This window comes from Oryctolagus cuniculus, chromosome 11 (genome assembly GCF_051225735.1).
Source record: "Oryctolagus cuniculus isolate XC-2025 breed Fujian yellow rabbit chromosome 11, ASM5122573v1, whole genome shotgun sequence".
In the NCBI taxonomy this organism is placed as follows: Eukaryota; Metazoa; Chordata; class Mammalia; order Lagomorpha; family Leporidae; genus Oryctolagus; species Oryctolagus cuniculus.
This window is the reverse complement of record NC_142877.1, coordinates 83,863,723-83,881,945: the sequence shown is the minus strand read 5'-3', so window position 1 is coordinate 83,881,945 and position 18,223 is coordinate 83,863,723. Positions and strand designations below refer to the sequence as shown.

The following is an 18,223-nucleotide window of genomic DNA, read 5'->3' as shown; positions in this document are numbered from 1 at the left end:
ACTGAAGACTAGATAAAGAAATTATGGGATATGTATACTGTGGAATACTGCACAGTGGTAAAAAAATGGTCATTTACAACAACATGGATGCATATGAAAAACATCATACCTAGTGAAATAAGCCATTCCCAAACGGACAAATACCATATGTTCTGCCTGATCTGTGATAACTAATGGAGCACCTAAAAGAAAATCTGTAGAAGTGAAATTGACACTTTGAGAAGCAATGACTTGAACAACTCTTTTCTTGACTGCTGAGGAATAGTTTTTTTTTTCTTCTTCATACTATTTGTTGAACTCTTAACAGAGTTAAACATATGTGTATAAAGTCAATTGAAAACAGATCTTAGTAAAAAATAAGAGTGCAATAAGAGGAAGGAGGAAGAGGAGTGGAAGTGTGAGTGAGAGGGTGGGCATTGTAGGAAGAATCACCATGTTCCTAAAGTTGTAATTATGAAGTGTATGATGTTTTTAACTGTAAAGCTGTATAGTTCTGCATACTTCCTATGGACTTACTTCTAAGGGTATAGTTTAAAAACTTTCCATGGGAACCCAAATTCCCTTAAGCTGGGTGTGGAAATTACCATCTTAAGTGTTAAAGTGATCATATGGATAGGATTAAGTGGATGGAAATAATAATAGAATTAAAAAGGAGGGAATGCTCTAACATGGAAGCATTCCACAGAACAGACTCATAAAATGACAACTGCTTTAAATAGAACTCTGACCTCAGAATCAGCCTTTAAGGCATTCTGGTCTGGCTAAAGCCCATGAGAACATTTCAGGCATGGAATGCCATGATACTGTGGCAAAAAATGTCCTTCATGAAGGACCTCGGTGGGTGAGACCCTAGTGGAAAGAAGTGGTCATCAAAAAATGGGGAACTTTTCTCTGAAAGGAGGAGAGAATTTCTACTTTGCTTATGGCCTTGTCTAAATACTGATGGAGACTGTGTATTCAAAAGGCTTCCATAGCCTAGGCAGCTCATGTCAAGAGCCTTGGGTAATCCCTGACATTATATATAAGAGTGTTAACTGTTAAATTAACAAGCGTCACTGTGCACTAACTTCCCATGCAGGACCTCTGTCCTCTAATAGTTGCATTATATTTATTTCTAGGCGCTCACAAAAGATGTATCATTCTTCGGTGCTTCTTTAGTGTTAAGTTTCTTTAAAAAAGTGAAATTAACTTCAAGATGCAATGACTTTGAACAGTCCTTGTCTCTACTGTCAAGGAATAGTTTTGTTTTGTTTTGGTTTGTTTTTTCTGTGCAAATTGTTGAACTCTTTACTTAGTATAGAGTTGGTCTTCTGTGTATAAAGTTAATTGAAAATGAATCTTAGTGGTGAATGGAAATCCTGGCTTCATTCTGGCTCAACCCTGGCTATCCGGCCATCTGGGAAGTGAACCAGACAATAAAAGACCTCTCTCTCTGACTCTCCCTCTCACTTTGTAGCTCTGGCTGTCAAGTAAATAAATAAATAAATGAAATCTTAAAAAAAATAAATTTACACAGTGCTTTTAATTTCATTCAGTTGAGTGTCCTATGTTGAGTGTCCTGAAGCTCGTTTGTCCTCCTATTCATGGTGAATTACTCTGAACCAAGAACTGACTCCTCGAATGTATGTTGTTGCATTTCAGTAAATGGATTATCTAAGTAGAGGAAGAAAACAAATTTTAATTTTGCCCACTTAACAGATAATATTCCAATGCTTTACAGCACAGAAATGAAAAAAAAAAAACAGCTTAGTCACTTAGACTTCTAGAAGTTATGTTAAGTAGAAATCACCTCAGGGAAATGTCATGTAAAATTTAGATTCAGATGTTTGAAGTGACTATTAGGTCTGTAAAATTTAAGTAATTATTAAAAGGCTTACTTCATTAGCTGAAAATACTCTGCCTTGAGCTATCCTGTTCTTCCCATGCCATAATTTCACAGAGTTGGATACTCTAGGAAAAATAAAGTAAATGAAATTAAACAATTATTTTAAAAAAATCCATAACTACTCTTTCTTCAGGTTACATGTTTTCTGGACATTAATTTCTAATTTCACCTAAAATTGAGGAACCACATTTGCAGAATCACTGCTTCAGTCAGAAAAAAAAAAAAAAAAAAAAAAAAAAAAACTTGCTCCCACGTCTTTACCTTTTCTTCAGATCTAATTCCTTCTTTTTTTTTTTTAAGATTTATTTTATTTGAAAGGCAGAGTTACAGACAGAGAGAAAGAGACAGAGAGATCTTCCATATGCTGGTTCACTTGCCAAATGGTCACAACATGTGGGGCTGGACCAGGCTGAAGCTAGGAGCCAGGAGATTCATCTAGGTCTCCCACATGGTAGAGGGGAACAAGCTCTTGGGCTATTTTCCCTGCTTTCCCAGATGCATTAGCAGGGGGCAGGATCACAAGTGAAGCAGCCAGGAATCAAACCAGCACCTATATGGGATAAAGGTACTACAGGCAACAATTTGACTCATTACACCATTATGCAGGCCCCTAATTGATTCTTTTTCTAACGACTTATTTCATCAAATAAATAGGAAAAATTTACTCAAGGAAATGCAATCAGCAAGTAAGTTATCTGCACTCCCATGTTTATTGCAGTTCAGTTCACAATAGCTAAGACATGGAATCAATCTAGATGTCAGTCATCTGAAGACAAGATAAAGAAATTATGGGATATATACTCTATGGAATACTACACAATGGTTAAAAAAATGAAATCTGGTCAATTGCAACAAAATGGATGAATCTGTAAAACATCATACTTAGTGAGATAAGCCAGTCCTAAAGGGAAAAATACCATATGTTCTCCCCGATCAGTGATAACTAATAGAGAACCTAAAAGGAAATCTGCAGAAGTGAAATTGGCACTTGGAGAAGCAATGACTTGAACAACCCTTGTCTTGACTGTTGAAGAACATTTTTCTTCTTCTTCATACTATTTGAACTCTTTACTTAACATAGAGTTAATTATATGTGTATAAAGTCAATTGAAAATAGATGTCAGTAAAAAATAAGAGTGGGAATAGGAGAGGGAGGAGGACGTTTGTAACTGTAAAGCTGTATAGTTCTGCATACATTACTATAGACTTACTTCTAAGGGTAGGGTTTAAAAATTTGCCATGGGACCCCAAATCCCATTAAGCTGGGTGGTAAAAATGCTATTTAACTGTCAAAGTGACCATATTAAGTGTTAAAGTGAGCATATAGATAGGATTAAGTATTAAAGGGATCTTATAAATAAGATCAAATGTCTGGTAATGATAATAGAACTAAAAAGGAGGGAATGTTCTAACATGTGAAGAAGTCCTCAAATGTTGCCGTTGATTTCTCAACAATGTTGCAGTGGATTCGTTTCTGAGAGGAGGAGCATGGTGGGGGCAAGAGGTGTGGAGTCACCACACAGACCCTGGGAGTTGGGTGAAAGTGGGCTTGAGGCAAGCAGCCCGCAGACTCATTTATTTCAGTTAGTACAACAGCTTATATAGCCAAGACCAGCCAATCCGGTCAAGGGGCAGTCTATGCCCCCAACCAATCACAGCCTGTTGCCAGGCAGACTCCGTTGCCAGGTGGGTTTCAAAGCCATTCATGAGTAACTGACGCTCGCTTACCAGCGGCCATCTTGGCATGGCCTTCTCATTCCTCCACACTCAAAGCAGATGTATAGAATGACAACTGCTTTAAATGGCACTTTGATTTCATAATCATCCCTTAAGTCTTCCTGGTCTGGCTGAAAATCCCATGAGCATTTCGGGCATGAAAAGCAAAGACACTGTGGCAAAAAAAAAAAAAAAAATATCCTCCATGAAGGATCTCTGTAAGAGATACCGCAGTGGAAAGAGGGGCCGTCAAAGTAGGATGTACTTTTGTCTGAAGGGAGGAGAGAACTTCCACTTTGCTTTCAGCCTTGTCTAAATACTGACAGAGATTGTGAATTCAAAAGGCTTCCATAGCCTTGGCAGCTCACGTCAAGAGCCTTGGGTGATCACTGACATCATACATAATTGTTAAATTAACAACAGGAGTCACTGTGCACTTACTTCCTTTGCAGGATCCCTGTCCTCAATGAGTTGTATTATGAGAATTAACTGTAAAACTTGTTCTCAATTTTTAGTATGTGTGTACAAATTGTTGAAATCTTTCCTTATATAGAGTTGGTCTTCCGTGTAGGAAGTTAATTAAAAATGAATCTTAATGGAGAATGGGGCTGGGAAGAGAAGAAGGAAGAGGAGGGGTTTGGGAGTATGGGTAGAAGGGCAGGTATGCTGGGAAGAATCACTGTATTCCTGAAGTTGTACTTATGAAATCTGTACTCATTAAATAAAAGGAATCTTTGGGGGGAAAAAAGAAAAGAAAAAAACAGACACTACTCAGATACTTGGAATACATTTTTATTACCTATTATTGTTTTTGAGGAATATGAAATTGCCTTTTGAATAACTAAAATCAGTAAATGCAATTTCATATACTTCAAATCAGTACATGCTAAAGTAGCTTGTGTATGCTTTCATTTATTTTCTCTGGTACTCACTGTATAGTAGATTTTACTGTATATAAGTAAATACATATTATCACTTTCCCATCTAGCTTGTAAATCCCTGATGAAAATGACTGTCACATTCTAGGATTTTAATGAAGCAGAGTATGAAAAAAATAATGAGAGAATAAGAAAGCTAATGATTATATCAGAAGAAAAGGGGTGAATTCTATTATTATATTAATAAAGTAGTACAGTGCACTTTCTATTTGTAATATTTCTAGCCAGAACTTGTTATATGACATATAAATAATCATATATATGATATATAAAATAATCAATATAAAATTTCAATGCATAATTTGTATTTTTAAATCCAGAATTATATTAATTCATTAATAGTATATAGACTACTATATTCAGTAATATATGCCATCTATATTTTGACATCATGCTAAGTATCAGAGAGATGAAATCCTAATATTAAATATTTATTGAATTCTTGCATAAGTACTTTATACATTTTAACACATTTTATTCTCACAAAAATCTATGAAATATTACCTACAGTTAGTAAGTAGAAAAAAATGAGATGCATAGAATTTAATTAACTTGTTGAAGAATACACAACTAGCCAATGGTAGAGACAGCTTTCAAACAAGGCAATCTAGCTCCAAGGTTCTTGTCTTTAATCAGTGCTTCTAATCAAGATAAGATCTCACAAAACACCCAGTAGACTCTAAGAACACAAATCACGTCTACTATTCTCATCACTGTACGCTAAACTCCCAGAGCAAAGCCTTATATAACAGGTTAATTGTTGAATCAATGAATTGACGCTCAAGAAGAATTTCTCTAGAGGTGATGAGATAAAACCTATAATACAGGGGTGAAAAATTGTTGAAGATCTTCAGGATATAGGATTTAACTTTGCCTCATAGACCAAGGACAAGTTATAAGAAGGAGTAGTGTTTGAAAAATACCAGCTACAAGAGTACCTCTGGCATAGAAAACAGCATTGGCCCAAGACCTGAGTTTTATAATGAATTTGTATCTACTGCTGGGTATTGGTAGAACATAACAAGGATGAGAGAACCAGAAAGTTCCAATGGGACAGGAGGTGGAGGGTGATAAGCTTCAGTGTTGGGGGATGGCACTCGACCTCATGCGTAATGAAAGAGCAGCAGGTTTCCTTCCTTCTTCTCTTTCAAAGTGCAGCAGTTGGGAGGGATTTTCTTTCTCTAGTCTCTTCCAAGGTTTTCTAAGCTGGATTCCATGATACATCTGTACTATTTTAATCAATATATATTACACATGTTAAAACTGTATAAAATTAAACAAAGTCCTCAAGCAGGTCAAGAAGAATGATTAGAAATTTAAATGTTAGGACAAAAATAAACTCATTCAGAGGAAGGTAACAGAATGTGCAGTTTATATAACTTTGTCCTACAATGTCTAGAATTCAATAGACAATATACTAGACTTCAAAGAAACAATACAATGTGACCCTCTATCAATGTCCAAAAATCCAATAGAAATAGCCCTGAGGTGACCAAGATACTGCGAATAGCAGCCAAGGACTTTAAAGGGAATATTAGAGATACATCCAATGAGCTTAACAACAGATTGGAGACAGCAGGAGAAAGCATCCATCACTTTGAACACAGATCATTTGACATCATCTAATCTGAAGATAGAGAGGAAGATTACTATGAAGATGAACAGAGCTCCAGTGAGCCACGACAAACACCGGGTGCTCCGCTGTGCATGTAAAACAGATCCAGAATGACAGCGGAGAAACACCTTTGGAAAAAATTCTCACAAATTTGGTGTAAAACAAGAAACTAAGGTAATTACACATAGGATAAATACAAACTCAGCATACCCATGGACATCATAAGGAAATCACCAATGCATATCAAGGATAAAAAGAGTATCCTAAATAGTAAGGGAAAAAACTTTACTTTCATATATATGAATTGGATGGACTAATTTCTTGTCAGAATAAAAGAAAATGAGTGACATCTATGTGATACTAAAATAAGTCAGAATTCTAGGTCCAGAAAAATATTCTTTAATGACAAGGATAAAATAAAGACATTTTCCGAGTAAGTCAAAACTCAGATAGTTCATTCCAGAGATCTGTACTGTCAAAAATGAAGATTTTGGATACCAAAATGTGAAGGGGCTGTATTGTTCTTACCTGCTTTATTCATTCCTCTCGTCCCACATCACATTATCTTATGTGAGGTAGATACTTGATAAGTAATTCTTTCAAAATCCATGTTTGTGATTAATTAACAAATAAGTAGGCTTGCACCAATTATCTCCACCACCAAAACTTCAATCTCCAATTTGTCTTTTGCAATATTTGTTTCTCCTAGCTCAGCTCTGTTTTTTCCTGGTGTTTGGAGGTTTTGATTTGTTTTACTTTCCCAAAACTTTATTAACATTAGGTCAATCTTTGGACAGGGATGAGATTCGCGACATCCAAACAGAAATTCTTAATAATTAATCATTTTCCTTGAAAGATTTATGAGTGCATTTTATTACTGCCTGAAGCATCCAAATACTTTTCCTAATGTGTAATGTTTAGAGACATTACACATTACTGTGGTATAACATGTACATACTTAAATATCCCTGCCTTTCTTTCCTAGATGCAACACAATTTAAAAAATCATTAGCATGTGTTTCTCTGGGATGAACTTTAAACTATGACCAGTGAGAAAGAGATACAGGAAATATTTTGCTGCTGTGTGTTTTTCTGGCCATGACAAAAATTCATTATAGCCCTAAACCTTCCATTATGTATTTTAATTATCTTAATATCCAAAACTAGGATGTATACTTGTAAATAAAATAGAAATTTTTCTTGGAAACTTCAATACAATGCTTTCTGCCTTGTAACTGCCACTGGCGAACAACAGAAGTTAATAAACAGCCAAACAGCGCAAGATTGGCTGTGCTTTCTCTGAGTTTTACTCCACATTCTCTCTTCTGCTCCTCTTATTCTAAAGCTACTCCATGCGACAAAATGGTGATTCCTTTATATTTTTAAGACCATTTCCATCTTACTGAAGGCATTGACTTTCTTTCTAGGTTCATCATATCCCAACTCATAGTACCAGCAACACACAATCTGATTTTGAAAACCTTTTTTCAGGGCTGGAGTTGTCGTACAACAGGTAAAGCCACCTGCTGCGATGCCAGTATCCCACATGGGCGTTGGTTTGATTTCCAGCTGCTACACTTGTAATCCAGCTCTCTGCTAATGTGCCTGGAAAAGCAGCAGAAGATGACCCAAGTGCTTGGGACCCTGTCACCTATGTGGGAGATCCAGAAGTAGCTCCTGGCTCCTGGCTCCTGGCTTTCGCTTGGCCCAACCTAGGCTGTTTCGGCCATTTGGAGAGTGAACCAGCTGATGAAAGACCTGTGTATTGATCTCTTTTTCCCCTTCTCTCTCTGTAACTCTGCCTTTCCAATAATAATTAATATCAATATTGATCTATTTCCTAATGTCAGTCTATCTTTGAATAAATGTTAACACTGATGAACTTTGTGGTCATAAAGGGTGTGAGATTTGTCATCAATTACAGATTCCTTTATTCTACATATTCATAGAAAAGTTTGCATAAATAAGAAAGTAAAATTCTTTAATCTCAGGGATATGCTGAGTCTGATAATCTTAGAAAAACTTTCTATTTTTCTATTCTGTCATAGATTACATAGCATCAGGTGCATCTACAAAAATCATTAATAGGAGAATAATAAATTTAACAATTTAAAAAAGAATTTAAATATATTTTTCATTTTCTCCATGATTGATGACATATTTATAATTTACTTAATTATTTTACTTCTGGAATGAATAATGGTAAATTTTAAGAAAATTATAAAATCTAATAATACTTTAAAATTAAGAGATCTATTAAGTGTAGTCTAAAAATATCTTATGTGTATTTCTTATGTCTAAAATTTTTGTTTATGTTTGCATTTGATAGAGAGTTTATCTTCTATTTTACTATACCTCCTCCCAATCCAAATCCTTACCCTCCACACAGAAGCAAAAAAGCAAGCCATAAAAAAGAAAGAAATCACAATTTTTTGACTTGTTTGTAAATTATACTTCCCTTCTACAAATCTGTAAATTATCAATTTTCTTCTGTTTCAGATCTATTTATTTCCAGTGTCATACTTTTTGTAAACTGTTTTCATCCTGCTGTATTTGTTATTTGAATAATGTATTAATTTATTCTTCTATCCTTTTAAAATAATGTTCTTTTTGAGGCAGATTATTTTACTTCTGAGAGCATGTTTGTCTTCATCCTGCAAGTTCTCACCTCTATTTACATTGAAGAATTTTATTAATGTATAATTTATCTTGTATTTGAACAAATGGATACTTTTGGAAATTTTTTAATTAAGTTTTCAAATTCCTATTCTACAGGTTTCTCTCATTCTGAGAAATTATTGCCTACTAATGTTTGATATTAGGGTACTTCAAAAAAATTCATGGACTTGGAATTAAAAGATAAGTGTGTTTTGTACAAAAGAATTTGATATCCATGCATAGTTTTTTTCATATTATGCGTTTCCATGGACTTTCTGAATATCTCTTGTGTTTGCAGTCAGACAAATGTCTTTCTGTTTCTAAAGATTTTACTTATTTATTTGAGAGGCAGAGTTTCAGTCAGAAAGAGAGAGACAAAGAGAGAGGTCTTCCATCTGGTGGTTCACTCCCCCAAATGGCTGCAACAACTGTAGTTGGGCCAATTTGAAGCACGAGCCAGGAGCTTCTTCCTAGTCTTCCATGTGAGTACAGCTGCCCAAGCACTTGGGCCATATTTCACTGTTTCTCAGGCCATCAGCAGAGAGCTGGATTGGAAGAGAAGCAGCCGGGGCACGAACCGGCGCCCATATGGGATACCAGCTCCACAGGTGGAGACTTAACCTACTATGTCACAGTGCCGGTCCTTCCCTATAATGTCTTGATCCTAGCATCTTCTCCTTTAGCTTCCACAAGTACCATGTGCTTTTATGATATGTACGTATAGTGTGCAGAATTCCCACGCACGCTAGCTTTGTAGAAGATGCAGATGACGAACATTGCCCCTCCACCGCACTCTCCTTGAGGCTTTGCATGGCTTCTAGGAGAGCAATGGGAAGATAACTCATTACAACACTGCTACTTTTTTAAGCCATAACTTGTGAATTATTTATAGTGACTTAAATCTGTTGTGGCAGAGAGAATATTTTCTCTGTACTGAAGTCTCTGCTCATTGAAATTATTATACTTTTTATAGTATCTCTTTACTACTGAAGTTAATGTTAAATTAAACTTTTTCATCAGCTAATCTACTTTTAAGTTAATTAATGTTCAGGCATCCTGGGTCTACTCAATGTGTGATTAAAATTATGAAAGTTAAATTGAGTTCATGCCTAGGGAACTGTACCAACAGTGGTAGCTGGATTGCAAGACATTTTGTAGGATAATGATGAACATAAATGGATCGAAGGAAGAACAGTGATATTTCTATTTGAATATCTTCAATATTTAGAAAACTAAATTACAGTATCCTTTTTTAGCAAGGAGTTATTGTTCATATGATCTGCTAAACTATTTTCTCTGATGTCTCAACAAATTTGGATACATGATTAAATTAAATTTGAGGTTTTAGTATTCGAGTACAAAAGAATATTTTAAAAAAATGAAGAAAACAAGTCTATTAATATCTGTTTTTGAATATCTTAATAAAAAGTATTATCAAGTTCCTAGTTTTTACATTTTGGCAAGTAGACTCCAATAATGATCAATACTCAAGATCTACTCTTATCCAAATTGTGGTCACCATATGTGGCCATATTATTCATCAGAGTTGCATAACCTTTCCCCCAGGTAGCCAAATTATCTCTACAAATTATAATTTTATATTTACATTAAGAAAGATTAACCTGTCTCATAATATGGTATTGCATACATATTTTATACGTACATATTTTATACCTTCACAAATACATCATTACCTTAAACAGTCACTACCTTCTTCTTAGTTAACTTTCATCACTGCATTTTCATTACAATTTTGAGCACACCATATTTTGTGTTCTTTTAAATTCCTATTTCACAGTTTTTATTCCAACCTCCCGTAACAGTTTACAGTCACTGTATGAAATCTACTTCTAAGAGTAAATGGAATATTTCAGTCAAATGTTCTCAAACAATATGTTTATTATATTAATCTCTATAATGCTTTCACTAATGCACTCACTTCCAGACACACAAACCCAGTCATGCACTTTCTTATTAACAACATGAATAAGTTAACTGTGTTATCTATAAATTTTGATCCTTTTCTTTCAGGTCTTGACTCTAATGCTTTCTGCTTGGCAAAATCTTTTCTTACCACCCCATTTTAAAGTATACCTCCAACTTATCCTACCCCTTAACCTGAATATTTTCATCCATAGTAACTATCTGATAGCTAGCATTTTGCTTATTTGTTTGTTTATGGTCTATTTTCTCATATTAGAATTTAAACTTCAGGATGACAGAGATGTTATCTGGCTTTGTTTATGCTGTAGCCACTGCTACTAGAAAAATTCTAGGAAGGTACTAGGTCCCCAGGAAAAAATGGACAGGAAATAAGTCCCAGAATGATATGGGGAAGGCGTCTACAAAGCATAAGGTGCTGGGGCATTCAGAAAGCTAATAGAGAATGTTTGGAGTTGAACATTTGTAAATTGCATTACACAGTTCAGGACTTATAAATAGAACCATAATATTTGCCAAAATCTTAAGCTAGAAAATAAGAGTGAAGTTCTTAGCACTCTAGATTCATTTCTGAATATACTATTTTTATTATTATTAATTGTACATATTTATGAGGTACAGTGATAATTTCATGCATGGATTCAATGTGTAATGACTAAACCAGGATAGCGTTTTTGCGTTTTTAAACGTTAAGATGTTTTTTTGATTAGCACTTAATAACTTTACATATTTCTGGGATACAGTGTGAAATTCCAAAAAAATGTATATAATGTGTGTTGATCAAATCAGGCTAATTAATGTCTTCCTTTCTTCATCATTCCTTTGGAGCCCTTGAGCTCCTCACTTCTATTTGCTCAGAAAACACAGATTAGTCTATTGTGGACTGTGAACTCATGTCCACCATTCAGCTTTGAAATTATTAGTGAAATGATGAGGTAAGCATGTGCTCTGAGGGTTGGGAATAGGCAGAAGCCAGCAAACTGAATCAGAAATGCTAGTAAGAGGTTGCTTCTCCATTCTCCTCAGTGGCAGTGTTTCATTCAGCCACCCTCGCTGGGACTCGCCTTTCACTGCCAAGAATACTCCGCATGAAAAATAGAAGACATTTCTGCCTCGAGTTTTCTTCCTTATCTTCTAGCATACATAGCACTTTGGGAAATAAAGATCCCAAATACAGTTGGTTGCCCTACTATTTAAGGGGCTTCTCCATGTCTAACGAAGCACGGAGCTCTGTAACAGTGTAGGTAGGGGCATCCGCATCAGGCAGCTGGAGCCATAGCTCCTTTTGGCACTTGTGACCGATGCAGGATGAAGAAAGTAGACGCAATATGCCAGGTGGAGAGAAGTCACTCAGCTGGCTGATTACGTAAAATTGCTTCCAGTATAATCAACTGGGACACATTTACCAAACTAGCATCGCAAATCATTATCCAGAAGTTGAATCAATCACCTAGGTATATGGCTTAATATTATGTGTACAGTCTGCACTTATAGTAGGTGCTTAACAAAAATGTTAGTTATTAAATATTAAGGGGGAAATAAAATCAGAGCTGATTTTTATGCCTAACTTTATCTTTACATTATGACTCAAATACTGCCCTAGTAAAAATCTTTTACTTACAAACGCATGTTCTTGATTAGCCTAACATTTGTATTGGGGCACTAATTGAGAAAACTTTAAAAACAAAAAGACTAAACATTACAACTGTCAACATCTGATTTTCTTTGCGTCATTCCTCATTTAAAGTCAATCAAAATTAGATTATAATTCATTTTTAAATTTCGCTAGTTCTCTGCTGCTCTGTGTCTGCCAGCCCCTGGATCAAAATTCAGCAGTATTGTGTTCTGCATACATTCTTCTTGATTAAGAGGCTCTACTGGTTGGCTGTGATGAGGTTTTACACAGTCCCTGGATCCCACAGAGTTCATTTAAACTGCCTTGCCATTTTCACATTTCATTACATAGAGAAAATGAAACATGGGAAAGATTGTAGCATACTATATATCATTTTCCTAAGCTTTGAAATGATAACATAACAAATGGCAATAAGAATGTGTTTTAAATCTCAGTATTAACATTAAAATTACATAAATGGTGTGTTCCATGACTGTCTTCTCCTATTAAGCAAAAAACTGTTTAATACCACTACCTTTCTACCATAACAAAGATCATTCATGCAGCTTGTTTAAGCCACAAAGATTTCTTTTTTTAGGGACTATAAAACCTGAAAAACTCTCAAACATTTCTGGACAACAATGTGCCTAGAGTTCACAATATTACATTATCATTATATTCTTAGAATTGTATCTGGGAACTATGTTGATTCTGTTCACTTTGTATTAATATCACATTAATATGAGAATTGAAAAATAATTCCAGGAATATAACCCGCCAAAAGTGAAATTAGCATATAAAAGAGACTCCATATTTATAGCAGCCCAATACCCAATAGCAAAGATATAGAATCAACCCAGATTTCCATCAACTGATGACTGGATAAAGAAAATATGATATATATACGTGGTGGAATAACTACTCATCCATAAACAAAAGAGTGAAATCCTGACATTAGCAACAAAATGGACAGAACTGGAGGTAATTATGCTAAATGAAATAACCTGATCTAGAAAGACAAGTAATATGTATTTTCTCTTATTTGTGAAAGTTAGTATATAGAGACAATAAAAATTGTATAGATATAATATTAGTTCCTATATAATTATAATATATAGTTATATATATATAATTATATAATTATTGCTTCATTGAGTCATAACATATACATGACAATACACACAATTTTCTGTACTTTTTATCATTGGCATGAATCCCACATTTTGTGATATGAATATGCCTGTTTTCAAGAAAACAGGCCGGCGCCATGGCTCACTAGGCTAATCCTCCGCCTAGCGGCGCCGGCACACCGGGTTCTAGTCCCAGTTGGGGCGCCGGATTCTGTCCCGGTTGCCCCTCTTCCAGGCCAGCTCTCTGCTGTGGCCAGGGAGTGCAGTGGAGGATGGCCCAGGTGCTTGGGCCCTGCACCCCATGGGAGACCAGGATAAGTACCTGGCTCCTGGCTCCTGCCACCGGATCAGCGCGGTGCGCCGGCCGCAGCGCGCCTCCGCGGCGGCCATTGGAGGGTGAACCAACGGCAAAGGAAGACCTTTCTCTCTGTCTCTTTCTCTCACTGTCCACTCTGCCTGTCAAAAAAAAAAAAAAAAAAAAAAAAAGAAAACACAGCAAATGTGTGTATGTATATATAGTATCTACATATAAAGTGAATATGGAAAAATGTTAAATCTTAACATTAAAAAATTTTTCAGAGCCAGTGATGTGGCATAGCGGATAAAGCCAATGCCTGCAGTACTGGCATCCCATATGGGTGCCCATTTGATTACTGGCTGCTCTACTTCCAATCCAGCTCTCGGCTATGGCCTGGGAAAGCAGTAGAGAATGACCCAAGTCCATGGGCCCCTGCACTCATGTGGAATACCTGGAAGAAGCTCCTAGCTCCTGGGTTCGGATCAGCACAGCTCGGGCCAATGCAGCCATCTGCGGAGTCAACCAGCAGATGGAAGATTCTCATTCTCTCTCTCTCTCTCTCTCTTTCTCTCTCTCCCTCTCTCTCTCTCTCTGCTTCTGCCTCTGCATCTGCCTCCACCTCTGCCTCTCTGTAATTCTGCCTTTCAAATGGACAAATAAATCTTTTTAAAAAATAAATTTAAGTTTCCAGGATGGAGGAGTAGGGAGAGAGCTTACTGCTTGAGTCCAGGAGAAGATAGTTTAAAAAAAATAGAGAGAGTGCAGTCTCAGGAAAGAGTTAGGGAGAAAACAGCAGAGGAAACTCTATGCAAATTAGAGGGACATGGTGGGCCTACATGGAGGGCGTGGATACCCACAACTCAGGACTTCAGCAGCTGAGCCTATGCACCAGCGTTGGAAACTGAGGTGAAACCAGACCGCAGCAGCCTACGCCACTTCGCTGAAGCCGCAGGAAGAGCCTAGAGGGAAGCCAGCTTGGAACCCCATGGGGGATAGTATACCTGCCAAACTATATCCTATATATGTATTTATACATATATATATATTTATCTTGATTAGACATGTATACATGTATCAAAATATCACATAGTACCATGTAAAAAAGAACAATTTTATAGCTCAAATTTATTTGAAAAATGAAACAGAATTTTACCATCTTGGACCAGCATTGTGGTAGTTTCTGAAGCTGCCACCTGCAACACTGGAAGGAGTCCTGGTTCAAGTCCTGAGTGCTTTGCTTGTGGCCCAGCTCTCTGTTAATGCACCTGGGAAAGCAGCATAAGACGGCCCTAGTACTTGGGTCCCTGCATCTGGGGAGACCCAGATGAAGCTCCTGGCTCCTGGCTTCAGTCTGGTCCAGCCCACCATTGTGGCCATTTGGGGAGTGAACCAGCAGATGGAGGATTTCTCTCTTTCTATCTCTCTTCTCCTCCCCTCCTCCTCCTCCTTCTTCTCTTGCTGCTTCTCCTTTCTGTAACTACTTTCTGTAATTTTTTTTTACATAAAATAAAATATTTTAATTAAAAAGAATTTTACTTATTTTATTTTATTTTTACTTTTTAAAAAATGGCTACTATAAAATTAAAAATTACAGATGATACTTGCAATTACAGCCCACATTGCATTTCCATAAACAGCATTCTCCTAAACTATTAACTTGTGATCCAGTCTGAAACCCTGGCATTTTCTACTACTCTGCTTAAAAATAAAAATAAGGACCAGCATTGTAGAACAGGAAAATAAGTCACCGCTTACAATGTCTGCATCCCATATCAGAATGCCTGTCTAAGTCCCAGTCATTCCACTTCTGATCCAGCTTCCTGCTAATGCACCTGGGAAGACAACAAAGGATGGCCCAAGCACTTGGGTCCTTGTCATCCATGTAAAGTCCAGGATGGGGTTCTGGGCTCCTGGCTATGGCTTCACTCAGATCTGGCTGTTGCAGCCATTTGGGGAGTAAACCAGTGGACAGAAGATCTCTCTCACTCTTGCTCTACCCTTCAAATAAATGCATACATTTTAAAGAAATTTTTTTTAAACTTTTATTTAATGAATATAAATTTCCAAAGTACAGCTTATGGATTACAATGCCCCCCCCCCCCATAACGTCCCTCCCACCCGCAAATATTTTAAAGAAATTTTGAAAAGAAATAAAAGTAAATGCCTCTCTTATAGCAGTGATACTAAACTATCCAACCTCAAAAATTTGATTTTCAAATTATATTATCATGCAGTCACAGTCTCCTTAATTCTCCAGCCTACATGAAATCATGGCATTGAGTGAGCAAGCATGACATAGTAGGAATGGATTACATGGGAAAGATTCTGGATGACCAGAAAAAGCCTCATTTCTCTAGCCTTCTTTTGTCAAAGAAAGACCTTCTCATTTGCTTAACATTCTGTAACTTTCTGGCATGAGTACTCAGTGGAAAATTAAAGCAGTTTCCTTCATATCCGATGCTGGTGCATCCTTCATGGTTCCCAGACTTCCAACTATAATCATCATCATCGAGCAACATGGTTCCAAGAAGAAAATGGTAACATCATCAAAGAATTTCAAAACATTAATGTTCATGTATGCAAATATGTGGGAATACAATTGAAAATAGATGGTAAAGATACTTAACAAAGGAAGGAGTAATGCAGTTTGGAAGGAGAAATGCAATTTAGAATTGGACTGAAGGAATCAGTATAAGCACACCTTTGGAAAGTCATGATTCAATGTGGTAGTTCAAACACTGTGTCTAATTATTTCTTTATCTACAGTGACTTACAACCAGGTACCTGCATAACTGTACCTGTGATAGAGGAATTTGCCTAGATCTTTCAGGTAACTGGTACAATGAGCCAGCATTAATCTTTAGCATCCCACACTGCCATTGCATCTGCCATTAACAGTGAGAGGTGGTTGGGGTGGGCATTTGGTGTAGCAGTTAAGAAGATGCTGCTTGGGATGCCCACAGTCCATGGCAGAGTACTTGGCGCTCACATTCTTACTTGGCTCCTGTCTGCAGCTTCCTGCTAATGAGCACCCTGGGAAGTGGCAGAGATGGCTTTGACTTCAACCTCTTAGGTGAGAATTAACCAGCAGATGGGAGATCTCTCAGTCTCTCTCTCTCTCTCTGTCTCTGTATTTCCAATGAATAAATAAAAATTTATTTAAAAAAGAAAATGAGTTTCTTGCAGTTAGAGGTTTATGTAGTTCTGATCCATGTTGCTCTCTCAGTTGATCCAATTAAAGCCTAATTCATGATTTTATTTCATGTTTCTGAAATGATTCTGTAAATTTAATTCTTGCTAAAGTTGACCGGAATATATTTCTACTACTTACAACAGAGGGCACTCCTCGCTGATGTAAATTTATGAGACTTAGTAATGACTTCCACTTAGATGAAAAAGAGTATTGATGTTGATAAGAATATATCTACCTTTCATTTTACCTTTCAAACTGATAACTGCAAAGTCACAATAAATCAATACCCTTTCTCCATCTGTAAAAATCAGGAAATTGATATATTTGTACTCAGTTCAAGCTTAACATTCTTGGTTCTTTATATCATAACTTAATCAACATGTAGCAGTTATCTCCAAATTGAATTTGTTTTAAACCCAACAGTTTGACAGATTCCACCCTAAAATATTTATGTACCAACAGAATTAGAATTATTGATGAAGACTGCCCTAAAACAGGTTTTTTATTTTTTTTTCTGCTCAGGCACAAATTCACCGAAGTTCTAAAACAGAAAACCACATTCTCTAGTTTAATTTCTGAACTAAAAATGTCACTATCCATTTTATTTTACCATGTGGCTATAGCCTTAGGTTGTTAATTACAACAACTATATTTAAGCCAACTTCTCTAGACTACAATATAAATAATCTCCAGACCAGCGAGGAAGAAACATGAAATGAATAATTTTACAATTATAGTAAGTGCCACAAAGTTTAATAGGGAGGGATGAGAACACATGATCAGGTACCTTGCAGATAATTGCCCCTGAAAAGAGGAGTAGATTTTTCAGAGTTATGCTAAAGATGGGATTGGGATTTTCTTAATACTGGAAGATTATGGGTGCAGGGGTGTTATCCAAATAATGTGTTTAATGCAGATGCGCCCCCACCAGGTAATGTGTATCTTGTCAGCCTGCTGGTATTTGTGAATCATGTTTGCCTCTTGGAGTTCTGGAGCCTGAAATCTAGAAGGACTTGGAGCCAGGTTTTCTCCACTCTCTAACAAGCATTCACATCACATGAGGAAGACATTAATAAGAAGGTAAATAAATGCATCCAGGTTATTTCAAGCATCAAGATATCTGCAAAACAGTGCCTTACATATACGTAGCCTTTCCTTCTCCTTGTTAGTTCTGTCTTCTTTTGAATGCACAGAATACTCGTTTCCATTTGCAGGAAATAGATGCAGAGTTCTC

The 18,223-nt window shown here is 36.4% G+C and overlaps 1 protein-coding gene across 5 annotated transcripts in view; it reads right to left on the bottom strand.

Annotated features, from left to right (window-relative positions):
- The window catches only part of ACSS3 (acyl-CoA synthetase short chain family member 3), a 371,082-nt gene that overhangs the window by 286,713 nt on the left and 66,146 nt on the right, over window positions 1-18,223 (bottom strand). The window contains exon 1 of one of the 5 annotated variants that reach the window (XM_089307516.1): window positions 1,878-1,945. The exons of the other annotated variants lie outside the window; for them this stretch is intronic. The gene's annotated coding sequence lies outside the window, so the exon portion shown is untranslated. Of the gene's footprint in view, window positions 1-1,877; window positions 1,946-18,223 lie in introns of those variants that run through there. 5 annotated transcript variants of the gene reach the window in all.